The sequence below is a fragment of the Polyodon spathula genome, chromosome 2, assembly GCF_017654505.1.
Source record: "Polyodon spathula isolate WHYD16114869_AA chromosome 2, ASM1765450v1, whole genome shotgun sequence".
In the NCBI taxonomy this organism is placed as follows: Eukaryota; Metazoa; Chordata; class Actinopteri; order Acipenseriformes; family Polyodontidae; genus Polyodon; species Polyodon spathula.
The window spans coordinates 107192518-107206823 of NC_054535.1; positions in this window are offsets into that span (position 1 = coordinate 107192518).

Consider the following 14306-nt stretch of genomic DNA (forward strand, 5'->3'; position numbering starts at 1 on the left):
AGGTGTTTGTTATTGAACAGTATGGTTCCCTTGCCTTAATCGGCCGAGATGCAAATGAACGACAGTGGCGCCCTGTAGGAAGAGTCCTGATCCATGTGGTTGAAACAGGTAATGAAATATCCGTGTTCTTCGCATTATAGCTATAGCATGTATGCTGGCTTGTGAGACATGCGATTCTGTAACTTCGCTCCAAATCCTAGGAGACAGTCGAGGTTACAAGCCAAATGTTGAAACTCCGTGAGTCGAGGTGGACGTGCACTTGAGCTTTGATTAAGCGTTGGGAGACTATAATTAATCTCCTCTTGCCGATAATGATGCTAACATCAGCATAAGACCCGTACAAAGTTCTTGACTACAGAGCTTGTTCTCTAGTTGAAGGGTAAAGAGTTAATCTTTGAATCATATGGTTCTCGGGTTTGAGTCCAGCCCTTGCCTTTCCATTCAATATAATGAGATGAGATGCCAATTCATAAGTGCGACACCTCCCACCATATTATTAAGATAAACATCTGATTAGCTATAATATTACGAGACAAAGCAGCTGTGCTGAATACCCTTAAGAGTGTAACAGTGTGGTCAATATATTGGGGCTTTGCAATCATGAAAAAAGCAAATTGGTTTGTTGAATTCAATGTGCTTTTTTGGCAAAGGAAAGAAATACTTTGTCAAATATATTCAGTTCATTATTTTCCTCTCTGAGACAAGGACACAACAAATCCAATAATGACAAAAAAACATGTATGCTGTATACAAACAAATTCAAACAATGTGACATTTTGAAAATAGATATATAAAGGTATTTATTAAATACATAAAAAAAAAAAATAAACACATTGCTGCACAAAAATCCAATAACCTAACCTTAAACAAGCTAGGCCTTTACATAAATCATTTTCAGAAAAGTTTGGTATTTATGAGAGTGTTTTCAAAGAGCATTTGGAATATATTTTTTCAAAACACTTCAACATTTTGTTTTAAATGTATTGTTTCCATGTATTTATGTATTAAAGTTGTGTTCCTGTCTGTCTGCGATGCTGTTTTATGAAACTCTTTTAAAACATTTTACAAGCACACAGCAATACAAGAACCCCCTGGTGCAATGATAACCTACACAGAACACCAGAAACCAGCATCTCTGGGGAGAGTCGGACTGCGTGTGTTCACAGTTTCACAAACAGCGCTGCGGGATCCCAATTGTTTACAAATGTGTTTAGAATAAATTATATTCTAAGAAAGATGATCTCTATTGTAAGTTTTATATATTTAGAAGGGTTATATTTAGTAAGTAGTAGTCCAGTTTACAGTTCTATCCAGGGCTGGCTATCTTTCAGAATGTGTACCAGGTAGACTTAGAGAGACTTAGAGCAGAGGTAAGGAGACACTTCTTCATCCAAAGAGTGGTGAAGTTATGGAATGGACTACCTAGTCATGTTGCTGATGCAAAATCATTTGGATCCTTTAAGACCCAACTTGACAACATTTTGATAACAATCAGCTACTAGGAATCGGACAAGCTTAGATGGGCCAAATTGGCTCCTCTCGTTCATACATTTTCTGCGGTGATACAGTGATTTATAATTTAAATCAGAGGTACTTTTATTTCTGGTCACTGAATATCTTGAAGCTGAAATGCTTATGTAAGCAACCGCTGGTTTACTTGCAGCAATTAGGAATAAAATTGAAATATTTTCCATACAGGGGTTCATAACATGCAAGTCAGGCTCCCATCTGATGATGCTTGTGGCTGCAGCCTGAAGCAGTGCATCAAAATGTAGCTTAGCCTTTGAGTTAGACAAGAGGTACCCTGTTCAAAATCCATCCTCTTACAGATGTGTTTGGAATAGCTACACATTCAAGCCTGTGAAAAAAATTGAAAAATGTGTCCTTATAAAAAATAAAAAAGGACAGTTCCTGGAACCTCAACAGAATTATGCGTCAACAAGACACTAAATCTAATTATAAAATAGACAGGCTTCTGAACTGGACCCTCCCAGGGATTTAACAAATATAACTGCAACAAATATGTAACACATATGCCCAGCCACAATGGCAAGATTAGAGTTTTTAGTTATAACAAGAACATTACCATGACCTGAATCAACCTGTAATAAATCTCCTTCTAGCAGCTGGTGAGTTAATAATACTGTAACCAACCTAAGTCCCACACTTCCCTCTCGATACACAGCTTGCTCTTCAGTTGAATTGTAAGACGTTCCACTTCGAACTGCATGGTGTGCCGTTCACATCCAGCCCTTACCTTTCCATTCAATTCAATGGGCCGAGATCCCAATTCATTACAAACCATATGAACATTTACAAATATAAACATGACATACTGTATGGCTGGACAGACAGCTGTCTTTATTTTTGATTGAGACTCACAAAATCTAAAGTTTTATTTGATCCCAATTCTCTTGATGTAGCATAAGTTCATATTTACATACAGGCATTTCAGCCTATATCACGTTATATACCTAGCTGGGGATAATAAGTCAAATAAGTTCAAACATACAGCCCCATCTTCAACAAGGAATAATGTGTGACTGCAGCGGGTCGGCCAAGGCTAGCGGTGGGACTAGCAGAGGCAGGGGACAAGAGATTGCAGTTTTTAAACCAATTAAATCAATCAGCACCCATGCTAAAGCTATCTTAGTGCAGAGACAGGAAGCACCACCTGCTGTTCCCAATTCTTTTCCTAAATGAACTCCAAACAGCAGAGCAAAGCAACTGGCTCCTCTTGTATACACACAGTCAAACTCAAACTGGCAATCAATTACCCAAGTGAACCTGACCATATGCTTTTTTAAGTTCCCCTCCAATCGGGTTAAACTAACCAGTATAGTAAAATTCTCACATGGCTGGCTTGTCTGCCTTTTCGAGGGGAATCCAGAAACAACACAGGAATTCAAACAAAAATAATCCCTGCTTTTAAATAGAAATATTTTAAATAAATACATGTGGATGGCCCATGCCCTGTGTGGCAGGCTGGCGAGTGGATAGAGGCCCAGAGACAGACTGCAGTTAAAAAAAAATAACAAATTTATTATAAACAAACACAAAAAGTGCACAAGGGCAAAATAAAGGGATTTAAAACACAAACAAAGCAATACAAAAAAACAAAACTTACAAAATAATTTCCAGGCTGGGCAATGCCTTCACTGGATTCACGATTCACAAAAACCACAACCACCAACCTGCTTCCTCAGCTCTCCCAATGAGAGTCAGAGGCCTCCTTTTATGTCAGGTGGCTGGGCGCTGATTGATCGTTAATTAAGTTAATCATTTAATCAACTAATCAACCCCAGCCACCTGAACATAATAAACCCAGGCAGGTAGGGGAAATTAACCCCATCCCTGCCAATTTAAAAAGGGCAGAGCTTTGCTCTGCCACACACCTCCCCCCATGTACAACGTACACACGCCGCAATCAGCCAACTCCACCCTTCCCCCCCACTCCCCTCCCCCCCAAGAGTCCAATTATGTCCCTTGGGTGGGCTGTTAAGGTGGGTGGTGGTGGGCAGGGTTGATGTCGGAGCCCCCAAGCCTCCTTTGGTTGAGGGGGCTCCGGATCTCCAAGGTAGTACGGTGACGGTGGCCCAGCTCCCTCTAGTGGCGGAGGCGGCAACTACAGCGGACCCTCGGCAACCCTAGAAAACAAAAAGGAGACACCAGCAGTCCCAAGCGATGTGGAGCAGCAGGCAACCCCAATCAATGCGGAGCAGCAGGCAACCCCAAGCGATGTGGAGCAGCAGGCAACCCCAAGCGATCCAAATGAATCATCCTTGAGCGGAGCGGGCATGGCATCCCTGGGCGGTGCAAGGCAGGCATCCTTGGGCCATAGCTCCTCCCCTCTGGGCTCTGAGAGAGGCGGCTCCTCCCTCTCTGGCTCCGGGGATGACGGCAGATCCTCCTCCCTCTCTGGCTCTGGGGATGACGGCAGCTCCTCACCCCTCTCTAGCTCTGGGAGCGGCGGCTCCTCCCTCTCGGGCTCTGGGAGCGGCGGCTCCTCCTCATCCCTCTCGGGCTCTGGGAGCGACGGCAGCTCCTCACCCCTCTCTGGCTCTGGGAGCGACGGCAGCTCCTCACCCCTCTCTGGCTCTGGGAGCGACGGCAGCTCCTCACCCCTCTCTGGCTCTGGGAGCGACGACAGCTCCTCACCCCTCTCTGGCTCTCGCGACGGCGGCTCACCCCTCTTTATTGGAGGCACCGGGGTATCTCCCATGTCTACCGCCAAGTAATTAACCACCATGAGAGCAACCTCTGGGAAGGACGCTAGGTGGTGTTGTTCCTCCCACTGTTCCCACCTCTCCCCATCTCGACGCCACAGCGTGTTGATAACTATGGGAAGATTGTGGACTAGATCTGCATCAGGGTGCATCAACCAGTCTCAGATCTCCTGGGACAGTGGTGAAGGTGGTGGTGCTGGAGGTAGTGGGGTGGCCTCTGATGCCCGGGGTGAACACTGCACCTCTTCCTGGGCCTGGTTGTAGGGGCATCCTGCCCAATTGTGGCCGTCCTCCTCATACCAGCCACACCAGTTTGCCGGTGGCATATCTGGGCAGGACCGCCAACGATGGTCCTCCTTCCCACACCAGGAACACCAGGGGAAGAGGCTGACCGGGTCCTCCAGAGGTGGCTGCAGCAGCTTACATTTCTTCAGCTGCTGCTGCTTGTCCTGCCTTTGCCGCTGTCTGCTCTTCTTTCCCATGTTTTAAAAAAAAAAAAAATTTATCCCAAAAAAAAAAAAATATATATATATATATATATATACTGCTCTGAGCCTCTAGGTGGCGCTATCCCACTACTGAGACCAAATGTGGCAGGCTGGCAAGTGGATAGAGGCCCAGAGACAGACTGCAGTTCAAAAAAAAAAACGATTTTATTATAAACAGACACAAAAATAAAGTGCACAAGGGCAAAATAAAAGGATTTAAACACAAATAAAGCAATACAAAAAAACAAAACTTACAAAATAACAATTTCCAGGCTGGGCAATGCCTCCACAAACACCACAAACACCACAAACACCACAAACACCACAAACACCACAAACACCACAAACACCACAAACACCAACCTGCTTCCTCAGCTCTCTCCTCCCAAATGAGAAGCAGAGGCTTCCTTTTATGTCAGGTGGCTGGGTGCTGATTGATCGTTAATTAAGTTAATCATTTAATCAACTAATCAACCTCAGCCACCTGAACATAATAAACCCAGGCAGGTAGGGGAAATTAACCCCATCCCTGCCAATTTAAAAAGGGCAGAGCTTTGCTCTGCCACACCCTGCTACAAATTCATTCTAGCAAACGTAAACATACAGTATACATGTGAATACATACTGTACATTGCTTACATAGCTGGCAGAAGGAAATATACTTGTATAGTGAATGAATGTAATAGATTTAACTAGCTTATTTTGTATATATAAGAAATACATTCTAATACATTGTCTATGACAGGGCAGGGGTCGGCAGCCTTTGGCTTGTGAGCCAAATAATCAAATATGGCTCTCAAGTCATTCACAAATACAACACACATGCGCGCACGTGCGCGCGCACACACAAACACACACACACACACACACACACACACACACACATACACACACACACAATACCCAGAAGGTGAGACGTGGAAAAAGGCCTGTGAGGAGCTGCAAAGAGAAATGAAAGAGTGGCAAAGTAAGCTACTGGCATGGTCGAAAAAGGTGGAAATTTAAATTCATCAAGTTTCGCAGGCTCTTAGAGATCATTCACAAAGGTAAGACTTCAATGATGGCGAATATGTAAAGAGCTGTATGCTTAATATAGCCAAAGAGCTATTTGAAGAATTCCCCAATAAAGACAAAATCGTGCAGCAAATACAAGATATGCCTTTATCTGCAAAAACAGTTCACATTCGAGCTGTGAAAATGCCAGATCAGGTTGATAAGCAGCGAATAGAAAATATTAGTTCTGATACATATTTTTTTGTTTGCTTTGGATGGGTCAACAGATGTCTGTGATGTTGCACAACTATGTATTCTCAGGCGATATATACCGGTATGAGGCAACTTAGTACGCAAAGAAATGCTTGCAATTCTGCCAATGAAAAATCAACAAGCAAACTTGACCAGCTATGAACCGGACTTCAAAGAAATGAGCAAAACGATGTAGCAGCAGAAGTCACATTCAAGACGCACACTGTAAGTACAATAATCAATTTAGAAAAAAATAATTTTAAAATACATACATTGTGTGCTTATGATTGGCTCTCTGCAGACCACATGCTCTACATTTCCATTCAGTCTGGCTCTCTTGCACAAAAAGGTTGCCGACTCCTGGTCTATGAGATTACACACTGCATCACAGCACATGCTTAATAATTTAAAAATGCATAAAAAAACCCTTCATCATAGCCATTAATTTGAAACCTGAGAGAGAGGGAGACAGAATGTCAACATTTGCACTTTGAAAGCTTTCGTTGAGCAAATATGTAGGAAGAAGAAAAAAATGAGTGTGAATAATAATTAACGTGGAGAAACCTGGAAGAGATTAAGTGTGTGGAGCCTCAGCACAGGCAGTGGTGGAGAGGTGATAACACATTTGAATCGGCAGCGAAAGAATTAATTAGATGGATCTCAAGCTCAGCAAAGTGTGAGGCTTAATGAAGCAGGAACAGGAAGCAGCTTTAGCCAGAGCCTGGAGCCATTGAGACTGTGATAAAGCATCCTTGTGCTCACAATCCACTGCCAAACTCTCTGTAATCTCAGCTGAAAAAAAAGGAAAATCAATAAGACTAGCTCCAGTTTTTTTTTCTTTTTTTTTCTGGGCAGTGTTGAGTCAGAGAAGCAGGTGGGATTCCAATCATTAACCCCTTCGTTCCCAACAAGGGCTCGATGTTGACAGGAGCACTCCAGGCAGGACAATTACAACAACTTTCACAACTTGCAATGCATCACCAGTAACAGCGTCCAGCTCAACTGTATCTTATACAAACACGTCAGGGACATGGCTTTATGGTGAAGTCACGAAGGGTGAAGTCTCTTCCAGGCGTGTTTGCTTGACTTTCTGCCTGTGATAGTTGCTTGCTTCATTACCCTGTCTTTCAGCCACTGCACTTAGTTGTGGTGAACACAAGAACATAAGAACATAAGAAAGTTTACAAACGAGAGGAGGCTATTCGGCCCATCTTGCTCATTTGGTTGTTAGTAGCTTATTGAGAATCTCATCAAGCAGCTTCAACAACATTACTGGGGAGTTGGTTCCAGATTCCCACAATTCTGTGTAAAAAAAGTGCCTCCTTGTTGTAATGTTGCCCCGCCCCTGTGTATTTCTGTGTTGTATGTTGCGTGTAGTGTGTTGGTGTATAGACATTGGTACACGGGATGTAATATGGGGTATGCGCACAAGTGTTTAAAATGCATATTTGTATTTAGGCACGAGGATTGCACAGCACTTCACGTGCAGGTAAAAAGTAATATGTGAGCACAGGGAATTGCACTTATTAATTCACATGCAGTTGTACCAAGACTACAATTGAATGATTGATTAGCAATTGAGTCTCGGTACAACTGCAAAAAGCAACAAGTTTTCACTCACTCAGGGTTGTGTGTTCTGTGAGTGGAGAACGGGTGTGGAGAGGAGAAAGTAAATCATAATACCATCTCGCCGTGTTTGTCTGTTCGTCCGCTATTTGTTAGTGTTCGTTTCATGTAGTGTTAATCCATTTTGTTTGTCTGTTTATTTTGACCTCAAGTGCTGTGTGCTGTTTTTTTATTTAACCTTTTATTTTCTGGCTGTTTGATTATTAAACTGCAAATCAGCGCCTTCACCATTGCAAAACCTGCTTTCTGTGTTGGTTCCTGTTTCTGGTCTGACGTCACCCACTATAGCGGTCTTTGTGACACTCCTATTTTCTGCTCTGAATGCCCCTTTAATCTCCATTTGTGACCACTGGTCCTTGTTTCTTTTTTCAGGTCAAAAAAAATCTTTGTTCAAGACAGAATAGATTCAATTATTTTAGCCTGTCTGCATATGACATGCCTTTTAAACCCAGAATAATTCTGGTCGCTCATCTTTGCACTCTTTCTAAAGCAGCAATATCATCTTTTTAGTAAGGTAACCACAACTGAACACAATACTCTAGATGAGGTCTTACTAAGGTATTGTAAAGTTTTAACATTACTTCCCTTGATTTAAATTCAACACTTTTCATTATACAGTACTGAGCAAAAGTTTTAGGCAGGTGTGAAAAAATGCTGTAAAGTAAGAATGCTTTCAAAAATAGACTTGTTGAGAGTTTATATTTATCAATTAACAAAATGTAAAATGAGTGAACAGAAGAAAAATCTACATCAAATCAATATTTGGTGTGACCACCCTTTGCCTTCAAAACAGCATCAATTCTTCTAGGTACACATTCACACAGTTTTTGAAGGAACTCGGCAGGTAGGTTGGCCCAAACATCTTGGAGAACTAACCACGGTTCTTCTGTGGATTTAGGCAGCCTCAGTTGCTTCTCTCTTTTCATGTAATCCAAGACAGACTCGATGATGTTGAGATCAGGGCTCTGTGGGGGCCATGCCATCACTTCCAGGACTCCTTGTTCTTTACACTGAAGATCTTAATGACTTTCGATGTATGTTTGGGGTCGTTGTCATGCTGCAGAATAAATTTGTGGCCTCCCTGATGGTATTGCATGATGGATAAGTATCTGCCTGTACTTGTCAGCATTGAGGAGACCATTAATTCTGACCAAATCCCCAACTCCATTTGCAGAAATTCAGCCCCAAATTTGCAAGGAACCTCCACCATGCTTCACTGTTGCCTGCAGACACTCATTCGTGTACCGCTCTCCAGCTCTTTGGCGAACAAACTGCCTTCTGCTACAGCCAAATATTTCAAATTTTGACTCATCAGTCCAGAGGACCTGCTGCCATTTTTCTGCACCCCAGTTCCTGTGTTTTCGTGCATAGTTGAGTCGCTTGGCCTTGTTTCCACGTCGGAGGTATGGCTTTTTGGCTGCGTCTTCCATGAAGGCCACTTCTGACCAGACTTCTCCAGACAGTAGATGGGTGGACCAGGGTCCCACTGTTTTCTGCCAATTCTGAGCTGATGGAACTGCTGGATATCTTCCCATTGTGAAGGGAAGTAAGCATGATGTGTTTTTCATCTGCTACAGTAAGTTTCCTTGGCCGACCACTGCGTCTACGGTTCTCAACGTTGCCCGTTTCTTTGTGCTTCTTCAAAAGAGCTTGGACAGCACATCTGGAAACCTCTGTCTGCCTTAAAATTTATGCCTGGGAGAGACCTTGCTGATGCAGTATAACTACCTTGTGTCTTGTTGCTGTGCTCAGTCTTGATTGTTCCTCACCCATTTGTATTCCTCCCACACAGCTGTTTCTGTTTCAGTTAATGATTGTGTTTCAACCTACATATTGAATTGATAATCATTAGCACCTGTTTGGTATAATTGTTTCATCATACACCTGACTATATGCCTACAAAATCCCTGACTTTGTGCAAGTGTACCTAGAAGAATTGATGCTGTTTTGAAGGCAAAGGGTGGTCACACCAAATATGGATTTGATGTAGATTTTTTTTCTGTTCACTCACTTTGCATTTCGTTAATTGATAAATATAATCTGTTAACATGTCTATTTTTGAAAGCATTCTTACTTTACAGAATTTTTTCACACCTGCCTAAAACTTTTGCACAGTACTGTATATTCAAACATTTTGTTGGACTTTTTTTATAGCTTCCCCACATTGTCTAGATGAAGACATTTCTGAGTCAACACAAACTCCTTTGTCTTTTTCATAGATTTCTTCTTCAATTTCAGTATCTCCCATATGGTATTTGTAATGTACTCCTATTTTGTGTCATCTGCAAATTTAACAAGTTTGCTTACTATACCAGAATCTAAGTCATTAATGTAGATTAGGAAGAACAGAGGACCTAATAGTGATCCCTGTGGTACTCCACTGGTCAGAATTCTACTTTAAAAAGCTGTAGCACTTGTCAGGAATATGGCATAGTGTGGTATTGTTGTTAGCGATAAAGACTGGGAAGCAGGAGACAGTGTGGTCTTGTGGTAAGAGCTTAGGACTGGGAGCTAGGAAGCAGTGTGGTCTAGTGGTTAGAACTGTATGAATATACCTGCAAATATTGAATCGATATGGCATCTTTTGAAAAAAATATAGACCCTCAGGGGTTTTGGACACTTAAGGTTTTGATGGTGGAAAGCCTAGTGGACTTCAGTTCCCCCCCTGGTCAGGTGAGCTGTAAATCCATCATGTGGATTTACAGTGCACTCTGTTTATAAGAATCACTGATATAAAAATCAACCGCACACAGTGATCAAAACCACTGTGACAAAATCATTCCGATAATAACCATGATAAAATACTGTGCTTTTAAGAATCAAGCAATTTGCTTATAAGAATCATTTCGTGGCAAAAAGACTGCATGTAAAATGATACTGCATCAAGTGCAATGACGTGTACAACCAATAAAGCTGTTTTTGTATTTGATCACATCTCACGCAGTTAAACTAGGCACCCTCATAAGAGGATCGGTTCTCAAGTATATTGTAGTAAAATAGGATTCTGCAGCCTTGAGTAAACATAATCGTGATCATAAAACAAGCTGCTTACCCACAAGGACTTGTTTTGATGTATTGTCCTCAGTGATTGAGCACCATTGACATTTTGTATACTGTATTCAAACCGCTGATGCGCAGAGGCGTTTTTGCAAATTCTAATCATATCGGTCCGCTATTAAGAATCAACCGCTTATAAGAATCAAATCATCTGGGATGTCTTATAAACAGAGTGCACTGTATTGAAGTGGGATTTTAGGTACAAACTGATGGGGGTGATCAGGGAGACCATGCAAGTATGCAAGTGGTCTGGCTGACTGGTGGGAGTATGTACAGAGCTAATCTTGTATCTCTAGACTAGGGCTTGTCTTGTGGTTGCATGTTTGGCAATTGGCAGCACTGGACAGAGAGATGCTGGAATACAATTTCTCTTGATGTAGACTCTTATCAGCTGGTGAGAGGCTGAAGGGTCAGTGGTAGTACACATACCAGTGAATATTTCATAAATACAATAGCATATATTGCATTTAGAGGGAATGGCTGATCAATCCAACCTTGTGATTAACAGAATGTTCAGTTTCATTGTTTTCAATTTTTTTTAAAGTCTTCAAAACAAAAGGTCCTCAGTTCAAGTATTCCCTTTAGCCTTTGAAAGAAACAACAGATGACATGATATATATATATATATATATATATATATATATATATATATATATATATATATATATATATATATTCAATTGCATTTTAAATCAATACAAAATGTACATGTGTTTTGTTACATCTTAATAGCCAGCAGAGACATCAGTTTATTTTATTTCACACATGGGATTGTGATCCCTGCTGAGAAATCCAATATCACATCATTGTAAAAATCAAATCATATTATTCATCAAGGTCTATTCATTAAACGATGTGCGTTTACTACCTTGTAAATGACACAATCATTAATATTTGGAAAGAGACTGAAGCCACTCACAGTGCAATGCAGTCTTGACATTAAATACAGACAATCAACTGTCGGGTGATTCGTAAAAAACAAGGAAAGAAAAGAAAATGACCCTATTCTGGATGTTTGTTCTATGAAATGATTCTGATGTATACTTACAAAATCCTGCCAGGCTTACGAAGTTTCATTAGCTATGATCTGTGTGTGCTATTATATTGGATATATAAAATTGCACTGCAGTTGTGTGCATGGTTATTATACTATACGGCCCTACAGGTGCAGCGTTACTTCTTGCTCAAAGAAGGTGACATTTATTTAAGCATTATCAACTTTAGTTTTACCCATTTTTGTTCTACAGCATCATTATTTTGTTTCATTGTATACAATAAATTCTTAATTTTAATAAGCAAGCCACCTAGTCATTTCTAGATTAATCTTAGTTATTTCCAGAAAAAATCAGCTTCGCAAAAGGACTAATGTTAGTTATACTGTAAGTATTTTAATGTAAGGCTGGTGCAGTAAGCGGTGTATGATTGTATGAACTATGTTTTATTTTTTAGTTAAGTTGGTGCAGTATTAAGGTGGCTTATTGAGGTGCATAGTATAAATAAATGTGTTTGAAATGTCAAGATCCTGAGATGATTTATCTTGTGATCTCGACATAACGTGTTGAAATGTCAAGTTCCTGAGATGATTTATCTTGTTATCTCAGCATAACAAAGCAAGACAGAGCTTCATTTTCTGGTCAGAATTGTGGCAATCCCACTGAAATGTGAAGATCCCTCTGACTACAAAAGTGTTGCTGGCAATTCCCATGCAACAGATCTCTGAGCTTCTAGCACTAATCACTGGGCTTAGGAGCTTCATCCATATTCACAGCTCTCTTTCTTGGGTATTTTCACTTGGCATGGACTGTCACTCACTTCTGAAGAGCTGTGAATCATGTTTTCACAGCATCCTATGTTTAGTCTTTTAAGCTTTCCCATTGTCTCTGTATCCCTGAATGTCTTGTATTTGACTATACTATAAACCCATTATTGTTTGGCATATTAAGGATACAGAAAAGTGTGCAACTCTGTAGCAAAATGATGGTACGAACACAACATGATGTGCAAACATATTATAGAAATTCCTGCACATGAAGATAATTCATTAGGTCTGTAACTGTTCATCTAAGGGAGCCTGCCTTTTTTGTGTAGTGGTTAAGATCTGGGTTGGCATGCAAGGCTCCGTGATTGTGCTCAGTCTGTCGACTTCCCAGCTGGAAGCGAGCGTAAGGCATTGCTATAACAAATGTACCTTTATATCAGCTTCCACATTGCCTCTTCTCCCAAATGCAATTCAGCAAATTCGCCTGCACAAGACAAGCGGCAGTTCTCTCCACAGCAGCAGCGCAGCAACCAGGAGCAACCTGAACTCATCCCTATGCTTCATAACAATATTTCTACGACATGACATGAACTCCTTCATTCACCCCATCGCGTTTCAATTGCTTAATTAATACACAGTTCTACAATATGGACAAACCGGTTGCTTTTGCATTACTTCGTTGGCATATGCCGCTGCAAACATGGTCGCGTCTCCCGTTCAGCATTTCCGGTCTCCACAGCTAACAATCCGACCTGCAACTGGGCATCAGCCTTCTCAATGGCCACAGCTAATGCTTGTAGTCAGAAATCAAGTCCAGCCACCATATGGTTTCTACTTTTCATGTTTATGCAACATTGATGGCTAGATTCTCAAAGCTAGATTCATAAAGCTATTTTTATTTTCTGAAAAGGAATATTTCCAAGTACAGTTCTAATTCAGGCAGCTTGTAACAAACAGCTGAGTTATTGTTTGTCAAGTTTTTTTTTTGGAACAGGCTTCACAATGCTATTTTGGTAAACGTTCTCATCCTGTACACTGCCAGTTTTCCTGAGCTAAACATATTTTCATATTTTGAGTTTACCCCAGCAAAGCCGAATTTCACTTGCTCCCCTGCTCGCATAGCAGCTCCAGCAACGCCTTGTCAGCAATAATCCTTGATTAAATGGCATAGTCAATGCTCCAGCACCTTTTGCAATTCCTCCTTCAGCCTCGTGCCAATCTTCACATCTCCTTCATTACATTTTCTCTTTCCGTGGCTCCTTGCTTGTCCAGCCCAGGCAGTCCGGGTCCCGCCCTCATCTATCCATTCCACAGTACAACCAAGTTACTGCATCTGATTCAGGAACCAATCAGCAGCTGCCATCCGAAGTGAAGCACTCTCTCCGTTGATTCGAGGGCAAGTAACAGAATTTAGTCAGTTTCACAATCGCCCCGCGGTCAGACACAGATTCACTCCATCCTGCAGTCACAAATGCTCATACGCTCTGCACCGTCCCGCAGCAACAAATGCTCATACGCTCTGCACTTCCCTGCAGTCACAAATGCTCATAGGCTCTGCACTGTCCCGCAGCAACAAATGCTCATAGGCTCTGCACTTCCCTGCAGTCACAAATGCTCATAGGCTCTGCACTGCCCGCAGTCACAAATGCTCATAGGCTCTGCACTGCCCGCAGTCATAAATGCTCATAGGCTCTGCACTGCCCGCAGTCATAAATGCTCATACGCTCTGCACTTCCCGCAGTCACAAATGCTCATACGCTCTGCACTTCCCTGCAGTCACAAATGCTCATAGGCTCTGCACTGCCCGCAGTCATAAATGCTCATAGGCTCTGCACTGCCCGCAGTCACAAATGCTCATACGCTCTGCACTTCCCTGCAGTCACAAATGCTCATAGGCTCTGCACT